Source organism: Sycon ciliatum, chromosome 3 (genome assembly GCF_964019385.1).
Source record: "Sycon ciliatum chromosome 3, ocSycCili1.1, whole genome shotgun sequence".
NCBI classification, from domain to species: Eukaryota; Metazoa; Porifera; class Calcarea; order Leucosolenida; family Sycettidae; genus Sycon; species Sycon ciliatum.
Window position 1 is genome coordinate 44,082,311 of NC_088645.1, and position 15,213 is coordinate 44,097,523.

General features: G+C 45.1%; 1 protein-coding gene and 1 long non-coding RNA gene across 2 annotated transcripts in view; both read right to left on the bottom strand.

Annotated features, from left to right (window-relative positions):
- LOC135813121 (E-selectin-like) overlaps positions 1-15,213 on the bottom strand; it is a 109,521-nt gene that overhangs the window by 15,406 nt on the left and 78,902 nt on the right. The window lies entirely within an intron of this gene.
- LOC135812789 (uncharacterized) lies at positions 1,920-11,406 on the bottom strand. The gene is made up of 3 exons (XR_010552974.1): positions 11,260-11,406; positions 5,888-6,064; positions 1,920-2,059 (listed from the first exon to the last, which is right to left on the bottom strand). It is a non-coding gene; the product is annotated as an uncharacterized LOC135812789 (long non-coding RNA).

The following is a 15,213-nucleotide window of genomic DNA, read 5'->3' on the forward strand; positions in this document are numbered from 1 at the left end:
CAACCAGTATTTGCTGGAGGTGTTTTGTTGTGTACTACTTGTCTTTTTTATTTATTTATTATTATTATTATTATATGTAGAAAGGAAAATGACATATGGATACGAGTTAAGAGTAACTCTCCATCACTGTAACTGGATACTATATATAGTCAGAAAGTGCAATAACTAGGCATAAAACTGACAGAGTACTGAGACATTCGACGTCCTGACACCTAGCTTAAACACATCTTCGTAGCGCTAACCGACAGCCTCCCAACTTGGAAAGTTCAAGGTTATGGAAAGACCAAAGAGGGGAAGGCAAGCGCAAAGAAAGCGAGCAAAAGCAACAGTCCCAACGGAACAAAGAATGTGGATTGTTACTGGACGATGACGAGACCAATACGATATTTGAAAAAGCGGTCTAACTACAATTCGAAGCAGCAAAGCAGCAAACCACCCAATTTGGGTGGGTCATAAATATCAAAGATAAGTAAAGAAAGGGGAAGCTTTGCGAAAACGAATTATACAAGCCGAAAGCCAAACTCCTACAGTACTCCTCATGCATGACATTGTGATGGACTAGTTGACTACAAAACAAGTTGTTTCACGTTGCTTCGACTTCATTCGAGTTTCTGCACGGGTAGGTATTTTTCCCATAATTTCTTAGTGCTGGTACCATAGCGAAAAGTATATGGAGATGCTCTGCGTGTGTTTTCCTGCCACGAGGAGGGATTCAGCTAGTGCATAGCCATTGGAGAGTTCGAAACTTGAATATTTCCCCAGTTGATTTCTAGTGAAAAAGAGGTTGGTGCGACTACCGCAATAGTTGGGGAAGTATGTGTTGCTCCCTACATGGGAGCTCGCGTTTTTCCTGCCGACTTGAATTCTCACTTGACTTTGTGAATGGCCAACGGTCCTCAGCGCTTGTTCAGCACCTCCGTGAGCGACACTGACTCACACTGCAACCTGGTGTTCACGAGGTGTTTGTCGCGCTGGAAACGGAGCATCTCTGTAAGTTTGTATCCCTGGTGATGTTTGTGCCTGGAGAGTAGTATTAAAGTGGTGCCCTTCAGACACAATTTCCTCAGCCTACTGAAGCTCAGCTGATGAGGGGTGAATTCAAGTCAGCAGGAAAACCGCTCGCTCTCATGCAGGGAGCAACACACACTTCCCCTGGATTTTTAGTGGATAACGCTATTCAAGACCAGTTATTGGCGCTTGGGGACATGTTGCAGACCATGGTGGTGGGCTATCCCCAAGTTGAGGACCTAACCTCGTTGCTACTGGTCCTTGATGATGGCCTTCGTAATGGCCGCCATTGGACAGGCTGAACTGATCGATTCGTTCGAGAGACTCAGCAGGTCTCCAATCAAAATTTAGATTGCCAAAAATTACTAAGTAACTTAGATTGGTGTGCGAACATAGTTGGTTTGACTGTGCTGTGTTGTTGCGAAGAACAGTGACCCCTCCTTCTTGTACTTTGTTAGCCTTGTTGAAGGTGCTTCAGTTCGTGTTTTTGTCGATCTTTTTATTTCGTTGGAGCAACCAACTTCTTTTTATTTTCGTAAAATGAAAAGAACGCAGGCCGGGTGTCTGGTCCAAACTGTCATAGTGGGTGAATGAGGTCCATCTAGTGATAAAAGGAGCCAACTTTGAGCGAAATCAGATTTTCAAACTCAACCGAGTCAAGGGAGTACAGGCATGATGAGATAAAGAAGCAACATACCAGCACAAACGACCCGATGATGCGTTTTTCCATTAGGAATTCTATGCTGTTTTCCACCCCGGAAGAATACACCGAGATACTCTTGGCCTTGATCAAGATTCCAACTGAAAACCCCTATATCCAATCTGAGCCTGGGCGATATCACATAATCAGGCCAATCTTCAATCAGGTCGTATAAGCAATCACCGGTAATTAATTCCCCATTAAAGCGGCGCATTGTGGGCAAGTCCATTCCCATTGATTGGCACATTGCAAGTGCTTCAGAGGAATTTTCGAGTTCGCCATACTTCGCATAGTGAAGCGTGAGATTTTTGCAACGAACAGGTTCGGAGTAGTCGGCTGTCCGAAGAATACCTGCAGAAAAATAAGTGTTAGAAATCAATGTCATCCTCATGTCGGCTGTTGGAACAGAAACATACCAATCAAGGGCCTATTTCCAGGCCTAATCCAGTTCCCAGGACACCATAGGCTATCATGATCACAAGGTTAGAGCATGGACAAGAGTGACACATGGATTGGTCAGAACAAACACTCCTCTTGCCAGTTTAACCTTTATCATCCCGACCCATGTAGGAATGGTCCTATCATTATGAAACTTTCCACACAAGTGTATTTGCTTGTCAGTATATCCTAATCAAATTTTCAACAGTTTTTTTAAGTTTTCGGGGTGCTGAGTGGAATAGTCTTGGTCCGAGGAACGGTGACCAGGCGACTGATGTGCACACGAGCAAGTGGCCGCATATTCAACCTTGCGCGGTCTTTCGTCAAACCAGTCAATATTTTAGGACTTCGGGCTACCCGCCTGCTAGTTTGTACGTGAAGTGTGTGGGTTACAGTGAGGGCTGCGTCCTACCAGCCTGTGGGGATCTGTAGGAAGTGTGAGTTACGAAGTCTGAAGAGACTGTTGAATGGTCTCTGCTGGGATGACGACTACACCATAACTCAGTGGTTAGAGCATCGCTGGCTGCAAGCAAGGGTCTCTGGTTCGAGTCCTGGAGGTGACAAACAATTTTTTTATTCAGACTTTTCCCGCTTGTGTCTTTACATCAAACCAGTGGAAAAAGAGGTATCACAAGGTATTCTTGCAAGATACCATGTGCGTGAAAGGTAACAATCAAACACTCAAAGGGGAAAAAATTCAAGTATTCTACTGGTTGAACAGATTCAAAATGATAATACTCTCCTATTGAAGACAGGTCAGGCTTATGAATGTGTAGTATCCCTGCCTGGCTAATACGGAAGTAATACGGAACTAATACGGAACTTTGCCTGACGTATTTTAGTGTATCTCCGTATGTAAGCGTATGGCGTCCGTTGCGTAAAAGCTGCTGCGCATTTCTGTTTCATTAGATTTTCTAATAACGAGCTATCCAACCTCCAGGTGTGCACCGGAGAGAAAATTCCATTTATTTGCCACTTCTTCTTTAACTTCTTATATATCCTAGGTGTGTACCTAAGAGAATAATAATAAAAGATAACTCGTGTTAATTGCACCGCGCCTACCACTCGGCTGCCTGTTACAAATGCATTGGAAAACAGCCTCCAACACTTTCACCTGTAACTGATAACCGTGACGTCCACGACACAAAACGGAGAAACCTGAATCAGTGCTACAAAACCACCAGTTCTCAAGTGGGAAAGGCCTTCTCGCTTACGACAGTGTATTCGTTGCAATGTTGTATCTCGACTCCGCCGTGCCGCTGATGTTTGCTGCATGGTATATGCTATATTCGCTGTGTGTGATTTACTGTACACACTGTCATGTTGTGTTATATATGCGTATGCTTTTCTTTCTGATATACGCTGTCATTTGCATGCTATAAATAGCTGGTCATCTAAGTGTTTATAAACTCAAGCAAGTTAACCCTCATTCCGGCTTGTGGGGTCCAAACGGACCGCAGGGGTATGCTTGTTGGTATGCTTGAACCCTTCAGCCCAGGTGCTGAGGTGCTGAAGGGTTCTACCTGCGGTGCATCTGGCTGTGTTAGAAGCTTTGTATATCCGTAAGTTAGATCCTGAACTTTGCGTACAGAAAGAAAATGTGTTGTCGCTACAATTGTTTGGTGTTACTCCTCATCGAGGTGTTAACAATGTAACTCAATTTGCTCAATATGTTGTTGTCACTATTATTATTTTCTTCGAGTTTTGTGTTGTGCTGAACTTGATAATTTTCCACCTTGTCAAGAGTGTTGTTATCTCATTATCTTTACGCTATATAAGTTTTAGTCCTTCCAACTTGAGCCATTCCCTGTATAATCCTTGACGAGAAGGGACCGAAAACGTTCGGATACTTTGACAAGTGCCTTATTTTGAGTAGATGTCTGTTTGCGTGGGTACTTATGACCTAAAACGTACCTTCGTCATTAAAGTATTATCCGCCTCCGACCTCTTGTAAAAAAATATAATAATAATAATTTGAACTAGGACGGAGGCAGAAGATATTACAAAAGATGTTTTGTCTACGCATGCATCTACGCAAGAATCACCACCAGCCAATTAGGACATGTGTCAATAGTACTAGACTGTTGTCAACCCTCTGGTTCTCTAACGTGTCAGGAACGAACGACCCCACGCAGCTAAACGAAAATATTTCGGGTCACAAAACAAATCGGAACTCGCGCCGTGTTTTAACATTTACTACAGTTTCGACTTGTCCTCTATGATTCCATATCGATACGAGCAAGAAGTAAGTTTTTGTTTGTTTGTAAACCAGACATACATGTACCTGCGAACTATTTATTCGTGTTCACAGCGAGTTTTCCAGGCACCATATACGGTAAGACGGCAAACTCCGCGTGCAATTGTCAGGATTGTCAATGTTATTGAAATGGACTGTAGCATACGTTCTGGGTGACACACTGGGCACATGTACGTGGGCAATGCATGACTTCACGTATCTAGGCTACCACCTATATGGAGTGTGCCCCAGCACAATCTGCCATGGTCTACATAATCTTTCTTCTCAGCTACCTTCAGCATCATGCATGGGATGTTGTGGTACTGACCTGTGCGTTCTGCCCACATCAATATCACTGTTATTTACTGTGAATGGCGAGGGGTTCTACACAACTCACTGGAGGTGTGAGACTGGAGTTGCGCTTGTATCACTGCTGTAGCGCAATATCTACTTTCCTCGCCGTTTGTGTCTGTGTTGCCATGCACATGTAGTAATGCACCCGTCACGACGTACTGTGCACTTTTCTACGTGCGCTCTCACTAGGTACCGCGCTTTGTGTCCTTATTTTATACTGCTGTTTCTTCCATGTCCACTTCATCCCTGATAGGGGCATAGCAGAGCCCTTTTCAGTCTGCTTTGGATGGCCATGTGATGCGACATAGTATACAATTACCACTATTTTTATTTTTGCAGCCAAGGATACCGGTTCAGCCAACTCCTTTTATATGGAAGCTTTGCGGTATACTGCACTCCGACGCGAGTCTGATTCAGCAGACTATACATCATTCTCCTTTGATCTGGAACTACATTGTATATGTACTTTCGGCTGCTTCTTACAAACGTTTTGCTGGAAGCTCCGACATTTGGACTGCAAGAAAACATGCTTCTTGAACATGCTTCTTGAATGGCAGGGAGCAACAAGTTGAGACGAAAGCAGCACAGTGTGGTCACTTCACACCAGGGAGCAGTAAAACACCCGTGAACGGTATTTACTACCCTTTGTTCCACACTCAGCTCTTCTCGCTCCCATCACGCTGCTGTTTTACGTTTTGCAATGGACGAGGTACTGACAATGGCTGCATGTACAATCATGTTCAGGAATGGGGTACTGACAATGGCTGCATGTTCAATCATGTTCAGGAATGGCATACTGACTAGAGTACACCATGTACAAAACATTTATGAAGGACCTACCCTCCACGTATGCAGGTCCAGTCCACGCATCGGAACGTGGATGAACGTTGAGCGCGGGCACGTCTCGATACTTTTTATCCTGTTTGGGCGTTTTGTGGACATGGTAAATGGTACGACAAACTCTAGCTGCTTTGTTTGCGAGTTTTGCGATACAGCGCTACGCGCCTGACTGATGATGGTCATGAACACCGAAACGTTGAAACGATACTTCTAATGGATTTGTGTGAAATGCAGTGATCTCTTGAGTGTGGGCAGGCTGCCTATTCAGGTCAAAGTATCGTTGGCGTAAAATTGAGAAAGACATGACTCACTATCACATGTTGGCGGGTTTGTGAAGTTCCATGTAGTTTCATTACATGCCATAATATAGGTGTCTGTTGACAGGTGAAAGCCTTCAGAACACTTGACTCGGTACTGGAGAAACTTTCCATTTAATTCATTCTCCCCCGCGACAGAACCATTGGCAATTACGGGCAGGAAGCAACCGGCTAAAAAACAAACAGAACACACACATACACACACGTGCACACACACACACACACACACACACACACACACACACACACTTGTACTTGTACTTGTTGCTCACTGCCAAAACTGGTCACGTGGGTGTCCCTGGAGAGGGGAGAGAGACTCAAAAGGAAGCTTGGAAAGATGCTTCAAATGGCTATTGAACCCAACGGCCGACACCCCTTGAAATCCCCCAAACTCTGGGTGGGCTTGAAAATGGTCCCACCTATGGGCTCATCACACCTCAATAAGTGGGTGAGGACAAGTTGCAGAAAAAGGATTGCCGGGATCAGGGTATCCGTCCTGGGATCCAACTGTCATCATAGTCGAAGTACATAGCTGTTTCAGAAGAAACGGTCCTATCTTCAGCGTGTTGTCGATGTCGAGAGGGGGTCATTCACTCCGCTCGTATTTTCGACCAACGGCATATGTGGCACGAAGTGCTCTCATGCATTGAAGAACATTGTTCAGCTGGTGGTTAACAAGCATAGTGACCTCCAGTACGCTGTCGTGATGGCACAGCTACGCTGCAAAATTGCATTTGTTTTGCTGAGGTGGTCAATCATGTGCCTCCGTGGTTGCAGAGCGTCTTACTTGCGGAAGAGAATAGGCCCATCTTTTCTCGACCGATGTCGCCTTCTGTCCATGTAACCGCCTTCGGTATTCGTATGTTGGCCTTTTTAACATTGGCATGCTCTGCGGATTTGTAGGCATGCTCGGCAATTTCAATAATTATTATCCTGCAAAGTATTTTGTAGGTGCGTGACTACTACGTCCTGTACTACAATTGTTACATGACTTAATAATAGCCGTCTGGCATGGTAAAATGACCTTTTTTTCTTTTTTTCTTTTTTTAATGGCTTTCTCTTCAACCTCGAATGGTTTACAATCTGTATCACAATTAGTTGTGGGTTCAGCAATAAAGGATGTGGACTGTACTGTACTGTACTGCACTGCACTGTACTGTACTGTACTGACACTGCACTGCACTGCACTGCACTGCACTGTACTTGCTCACTGTCATGACTGGTCACGAGAGTCTCCCGCCGTGAAGGGGAGAGGGATTCAAAAGGAATCTTGGAAAGATGACCCAATTCGCCATTGAAGCGCCCAACGACCGAAACCCCCTGAAATCCTCCACACTCTCGGTGGACTTGGAATGATTCCACTTATGGGCTCACCACACCTCAGTACGTGGGTGAGGACAAGGTGCAGAAAAAAAGAGGGACTGACGGCATCAAGGTATCCATCCCGGCATGCAACTGCATGGTTGCCCCTGCCCCGAGTGGAGCTAATACTAGCTACTACAGTACTAGCTACTACAGTCCATTCAGAAAAAGATGGACTTCTAGCTTTGGGCGATAAATGGGTCAAACTTTTAGTTTTTTTTAGAATTTTTTCTGCAGTCCCCTACGGAATCCTCTTCCAATTAAGTTTATGAAGTCTATTTGTCCAAAAAGCAAGCCCTAACAAGAATAGGATATCGGCCAAGTTTTGTCCCAAAAGCATTAAATTGGGAAAAGCCATCATTACCCAGGCCGATTGACCCCGCCAGGGAGAGTGCATTGTGGAGTTCGAACTCCAGGACTCTTTCTCAAAGTTCAATAAAATCGCGAAAAAAATTTGTACAATGAAATCGCGAGAAATCGCCAAGTACGGGAGCTCTTTTTATGAATGGACTGTAGTGTGGGTGGCTAAATGAGATTAGATCTGATATTAGCTTCACTAGCACCATGAATACACAAGAGTTAATCTAGCCAGTAGTAGTAGATGGTTAAAAGAATTGTATACTTCTAATAGAACGTATATGAATCCTGAAACCAACACAGGTGGCAGTTACAACATTATTCCTTCCAGCAGCCGAGCCCATTGGCAACAGACCCCACACTCTCCCGCCGTGAAGGGGAGAGGGATTCAAAAGGAATCTTGGAAAGATGACCCAATTCGCCATTGAAGCGCCCAACGACCGAAACCCCCTGAAATCCTCCACACTCTCGGTGGACTTGGAATGATTCCACTTATGGGCTCACCACACCTCAGTACGTGGGTGAGGACAAGGTGCAGAAAAAAAGAGGGACTGACGGCATCAAGGTATCCATCCCGGCATGCAACTGCATGGTTGCCCCTGCCCCGAGTGGAGCTAATACTAGCTACTACAGTACTAGCTACTACAGTCCATTCAGAAAAAGATGGACTTCTAGCTTTGGGCGATAAATGGGTCAAACTTTTAGTTTTTTTTAGAATTTTTTCTGCAGTCCCCTACGGAATCCTCTTCCAATTAAGTTTATGAAGTCTATTTGTCCAAAAAGCAAGCCCTAACAAGAATAGGATATCGGCCAAGTTTTGTCCCAAAAGCATTAAATTGGGAAAAGCCATCATTACCCAGGCCGATTGACCCCGCCAGGGAGAGTGCATTGTGGAGTTCGAACTCCAGGACTCTTTCTCAAAGTTCAATAAAATCGCGAAAAAAATTTGTACAATGAAATCGCGAGAAATCGCCAAGTACGGGAGCTCTTTTTATGAATGGACTGTAGTGTGGGTGGCTAAATGAGATTAGATCTGATATTAGCTTCACTAGCACCATGAATACACAAGAGTTAATCTAGCCAGTAGTAGTAGATGGTTAAAAGAATTGTATACTTCTAATAGAACGTATATGAATCCTGAAACCAACACAGGTGGCAGTTACAACATTATTCCTTCCAGCAGCCGAGCCCATTGGCAACAGACCCCACACTCTCTGGCATAAGTGTACCAACCAAATGAACTAGCTGGCGCACACACTTACAAACCCACAGTCCCACAGCCGGTCAACCACCCACACAATGGACTTATCTTGAGGAGGGCACAATGTCTGCGAGTGTAAAAATAGTGGAGCAAGCCAGGCAATTTCTAAGATTTTGCCCCCATTTCCCCAGGCAGGCTTCATTATGCATATACATCATCAGTGCAGGAATCTAGAACAAAACTCTTTGAAGCTACTTCCTCTCCGTCATCGAAATTGTCGCAGTTTGACTAGTGACTTGTCACTTGTTACTGACAACTCCATAAGCTAAACCATTCAAAACTTGTTACACAGTATTATAGTCTGAAGGCTAGAGTAACGGTCCAGGACAGTTGGACTGAGAGTTTTCACGCAGAGTCTCAAATCTTTATTCTCACGATAGCCAGTGGCAATTAAGAGATAATAGAGTTGAAGGCCTCGTCGTCGCTGTTGTCAATGGACGCAAAAATATCGTTCCAAAATATTTCAAGGAAGGTTGTAAGTTGGTCGCGCCTCATCTAAAATGCTTTGACTTTCTCCACAGGACAAGAGCTGCTATGCTTGTCATCTGCTAGCTCTGGTTGATTTCTTCGTCACCACCAACGAAGTAAGAATACACATGATCGTTGCGAGGTCGGTTGCCTACCGTCGGTGGAATCACCTCGATCTTGAATGAACTTTTTTTAGCCGTGGCATGCCCATTTATTTTAGCTGTGTGGTCACAGCTCATGCAGGTAAGTATACTATCACGTCCAGCGCGCCCTCTTTTTCAGCATCACTGGTACGGCACCTGCGCGTGCACCACTTGCACTACGTGTAGACTCTACACGGCTCTTGCAGGTACAATCATGTACTGAGTGTCTCAGCCAGATCATGCAGAGCGACAAATTTTATCGCTGTTACATGCATTTAGTTTGCTGACCGCTCGATGTTTCTCCAAGTGAGTCCAAGCGCTGCCACTTGTTCCACGAAGTCATTCTCACCCCAGCTAAGGTAAAACAGTGATGAGGCGTTGAGTGAATGGCCATAAGCACGAGAAATGTGCAGGCTGCCACGCCTGAATAATCTCAGCGAGTCTAAATTACCATCTCAGCGACATCAGCGAAGAAATCGCGTCTAGTTGAAAGATTTCAGCTTCCAATAACAGAAAATAGAACTTTGCCGTCACCATATACTGATGACTATCGCCTATGTCCGGTTCCTTGCCTGTGGTACAAGTGCTGGTGAGTAAATACCCCGTTTTATATCAAAAGTCAAACTGCGACAATATCGATGACGCGGAGGAAGTACATTTTCGCCTGGAAGTCTTCTCCGGAAACAAGGCATTTAAATTTTTTTCAATTAATATGGATACCTGAACAAGGCTCAGGCAAAGTATGACCCGTGGTAGCATTACATGTTAAATGATAATAGAAATGCGAACGAAAAACAGAACCAATCTCAGCATGGAACTGGAACTGAATTCCTAAGATAAAAGAAATCAGATACAGTCAACCTACCCTTATAACGATAACCTCTATAACGATATTACCCCTATAACGATATTTTTCTGCCAAACCAAATCACTCCATTGACTTGTGTATACAATGCCTTACCTCTATAACGATATTACCCCTATAACGATACAAAATGGGCTGACCAATCGACATTTTCCATTCTATAACAATATCTAGCAGGGAATAATGTAGAACGCACTATCCAGGTAGGGCAAGCTTCACTTGATAAGTCACTGGGACATGATGAAATACAATGGGGGCACCAGCGGGCACCTTGCTGTGTACATAATGTGCACGTACGTCAGTTTTTATGATACATGTACATGTATGAAGGGTGTAAAAAATGAACAAAATCCATGCATTATGACGGATGTGTATAAAATGACCCAGTTACCCCTCTAACAATATTACCCTTATAACAATATGTCTTGGTCTGCCGCAAATATCGTTATAAGGGTAGGTCGACTGTAAGTAGTTGCTACTTCTGCTCTATCGAACTCCAAAACCTCGCCAATGGGTGATGTGCAAGCAGCAGCAATTCCACAATTATGCAAAGTTTGGTTTGTTCACCTCAGCGCTGCTTAAGTCAAACCAAGGGTAGAGGGGGCGCAGATCTGAGGGGGGACATGGCGTAGTGCGTACAGCTGAGCTGAAGTTGTGAAGAAAGAGACCTGCTTGAGTCCTGCTTGTAGGCACATCACTAAAATGATGTAATCTTGGAAGTCCGCTGTGACACCAACCCATTCAAGATGCCATACTAGTTTTCATGTGCTCTTGATCAAAGTCACTTTTACTCAAAATGGGAATCCGGGTGCATAGTAAAAGGTCACACACTATGAAAAGGAGCAAGGTGTGACTTGAAGAAAATACAGGAAAAAGGGCAAGTATTATGATATGTTGATTCCGGACTCACCTTTGCATTCAGCACTCCACTTGTCTCCACCCCTGCACATCATCGGCAGGGTACCAATGCGAAGGAACCCAGGGCTACAGTCCATTGTTCCTTTAGTTGTCGAGCCACTAATGTATGAGAAATTACGAAAGCCCGCATGTGGGGCAGGGGGGGCACACCACGTATATTCTGCAGAAGAGGGGGGGGGCATAGAACACTGGTTACTTACATAGGGAGACCCAAGGTTGAAGATAATTATTGTTATCAGGGCCGGCGGAACCGATCAGGCTGGTCCGGCCATGGGGATCTACGACCGTTCGCCGAAAACGCGTTCACAGAACGACCATTCACAGAACGACGTTTCACGGAAAGACATTTCACAGAATGACAGTTCACCGCCACTGCAGATTCACCGAAATATCTATTCACCGAATTTTCATTCACAGAATTCTGTTTCGTCGAATCCCGGTTCACAAACGCATTTTTTCACCGAATGGACAGTTCACCGAAAATTACTTATAATTGACCCAAAATCTTGGCCGCTTATAAAATGTGTAGTGAAAGGTACTCGAGCCTCTCTTATCGGCTAAAACTAACACAATGAAATAAAATCCAAAACAACACTGTAGAAGAAGACTAAGTCTTGTGGTGCAATTTGATGGAAATAATCACATCACGGCTCCACGAAGAAAGCCAGATTATGGGCAATACCACGCAAAAACTCCAGTGGCGGGCATTGCTCAAATGTGGTCACTGCAGTGCGCAGGCGCTGATCAACCTTCCTGTACCGCTCCTTCCTTGTTGGCCCATCTTGCCCAGCATGCATTCTTTCCAGATTTTTTTCATTGCTTCGTTGCTCGCTCCTTATGTTCTCGATCAGCTTCCACAATGTCGGTTGATGGCAGTTTTCTTCAGCTGAAAATCGGCGATGCCAACCTTCCTGGATGTTGTTCGTTCTGTGTTCTCCGTTAGCCGTTCTTGTGTGCGCGTTCCACCACTCATGCCGGAACAAAGGCGTTTTTCTGGTCCCATTAGCTCTTAGATTGCCTATGTTGTAAGTTTCAAAGTACACGTACGTTAATACTTCCTCCGCCTCGGGAGGAAAGTCGGCTTCCAGTGACTAAAAGTAATGCGCACCGTCTCCCAGCGGAATGAAAGCAAGGGCTTGTTTCACAAGTAAAAGGACTCAAATTCGATGTACATCAGAGTCGCTGGAATTAGTGTCATGTTTTCGGTGAAACTGTTATGTGGTGAAACTGCTATTCTTTAGAGGATTCGAATGCGATATAATTATATCGATGTCATCAGCGACCTTTTTTCGGTGAAGCTGCTATTCGGCAGAACTGCTATTCTGTGAACCGATATTCGGTGAACATGCTCTCGATGAACCTGTTTTCTGTGAACCTGATTTTCGGCGAAATGAACAGTCGCTAAATCTTACACTCTGCGAAATGTCTTTCGGTGAAACGTCGTTCTGTGAATGGTCGTTCTGTGAACGCGTTTTCGGTGAACCGTCGGGATACCATGGCCGGACCACTTTCCCAGCTGGATGGTCCATGTGATTCGTGCAAAACCGGTGTAACATAATCCAGAGGTACATGGCTCGACTGTATTGCCGACGTGTGATGTGCTTCCAAGTAGCTCAGGACTCCATGACCGGCACTGTATGGCTTGATATGGATATAAAAAAAAGTTGTGTTTGTGCTCTTTTACTATAATTTTCTGCATTTCCTGGAGCCTTAAGAGGTGCCCAAATTCGCTCTATTTCACGTAAATTTTAAATATTTCTCCGGGGGAGGTCCCCCGGACCGTCGGACCCCCTCAAAGGTTTGCCGGACCACTCTAAAACTCCTTCCTCCGGCCCTGGTTATGTTACTGTGGTTAGTGTCACAGCCCATAAGGAACTTATAATTTTACATTGCAATATTTGATCTGTTGTCCAGGAACTTAGATCTTCGGGAACTTCCCACGTTTGAGAAATATAAAAAAAGAAATGAAGTAAAAAATGAGGATGACGACGGAAACTGCACTGACTCTGGAGGCGCTAGCAGTGAGTTGAGTGAGGGAGAGAGCGTGGGTATGGGAGAGTGTGAGAGTGAGTATGGGCGTGTGTTTCGCCCTCGTAAGTCTTGTGTGTCTATTCAGGCGAGTAACCAGAGTGGATACTTTGCAGTCAGGTATCCATACGTGCTTGGCCAGAACATGTCGACATGCACTGTACTACTACCAGTTAATGCACAAGTCTAGAGGCACTGGTTTCACGCGTGGAGTCCAATGTTGACTGAAGAAGAGTTAGCAGGGTCCACATGTAGGCTTGTACTGGTAGGACATATATTCTATGTACATTTTGTGAAGCTCAAGGATAGGCTTGTACTTATTTGAACCGCTGTTCGTATTCGCTGTGTGAACCACATTGCAATAGTGCTGCACAGCAAAACCGGAGTCGAATTCGAAGTCGAAAAGTCACAGTCTTTTTGTTTCGAAAGCTTTCAGTTTGTTTCCATTTTCTTTTTATTCTTCGCCACCAATTTCCAAGTTCTGTCTGTTTGTCAGGTACATGTGTGAAGTGATTTTACCAAGCGAAAATTGGAGATTTGTTTTCACCAATTTCTTACAAGCGTCAGGATAGCGGTTGTTCAGGCAACTCTTCAGCGCTGAATCGGTGTCTGATTCTGTCGACTCTGGCAGCGAATTCGCTTCAGGGCAGCCCGCAAGTGTGGACTCTCCGAGAATCTCTGACTCTCAATATTAGTCTGGAGCGTCGGGGGAGATGTCGTCACCCGAGGATGGTCCCGGTTGTCTTGTAGAATGTGATTCTTTGGAACTTGCAGCTCGACATGAAGCCGGTACTCTTCTTCAGCAACTGTTTGACGATGCCGGAGTTTTGTGAACGTTTCATGATCCGGAAAAGGGGAGAAGGGCTTGGAAAGTGGCTGGGGCGCAGGGCTCGTGGCTGAAATTGCCAGTTTCCGCTTAGATCAAGGGAGATGTTTGAGCTAATGCAGCACCATTTCCTACCACCTAGGAGGTTTATCAGTCCATGTGTACGGTATGTCTTCTTGGCGATGAAAGTACGTGGCCAGTACATAACTTATAAGACTCCGTTGCTACTGGCCGGAAACCTACGCCTGGCTGACCGGTTCCAAGTGTGTGAGTGATGGGTTTTGTTTCACATGTACATAGTTTGGAGGGAAGAGCAACAAGTTTGGTCATCAACTAGGTCTGTAGTTTTCTACTTGGTCTGTTTCATCGCAAGTGTCGCTTATCTCCCACTCACCTTTTGACAGGTAAAACCCAGCCCGATATCGATATCTAAATCACATTCGTTTCGGAGGTTGTGATGGCAAGATCAAAGGAGACCAGAAAGAAAAAAACCATCGTGACTAGCGCCAGTGGCATCGCGATTCGTACGATTGTGATGGGAAAGTGGGGAACTTTTCCCTGCAGTGAATGCACTGCAGTGAATGCACACATTCACTGCAGCGAAAAGCCAAGCGCAGCTCGAACACCGGAACTGTAGCAGAGGAAATTGACATCCTGAACTGGAGAACGTGACAGTCATGGCCAGGCCAGCCAGTTCAGTCGCCACGTTTGAACTGAAAGTGCAACGATCTGGCATTCTTTGCAAGCCTGCAAACTGATGGCGAGATGGTGGCAAAGAAGGCATTGTCCGACCAGGCAGCAGCAGTACAATAGTCATGGTCAGCATATCCAGCAGAGCGTATGGCAGCTGTCTGGAGAGGGATGTGTGCCTGAATCAAAAACATTGTTGAAACACACAGTCGTGACACATGGGTCACGCTGCCCACGTTCCTCCAACTGCCAAAGTGACAGCCACGACTGTTCCTTTCCCATCCCTGCTATACGCTAAGCGGAGAAAGCAAGAGATACTCTACGCCAGCAGCTATACATGTACACACCAGCGAATGTCAGCTCAAGTGCCATCAGCTCTAGTGATACAGAGCCAGAGTCTGC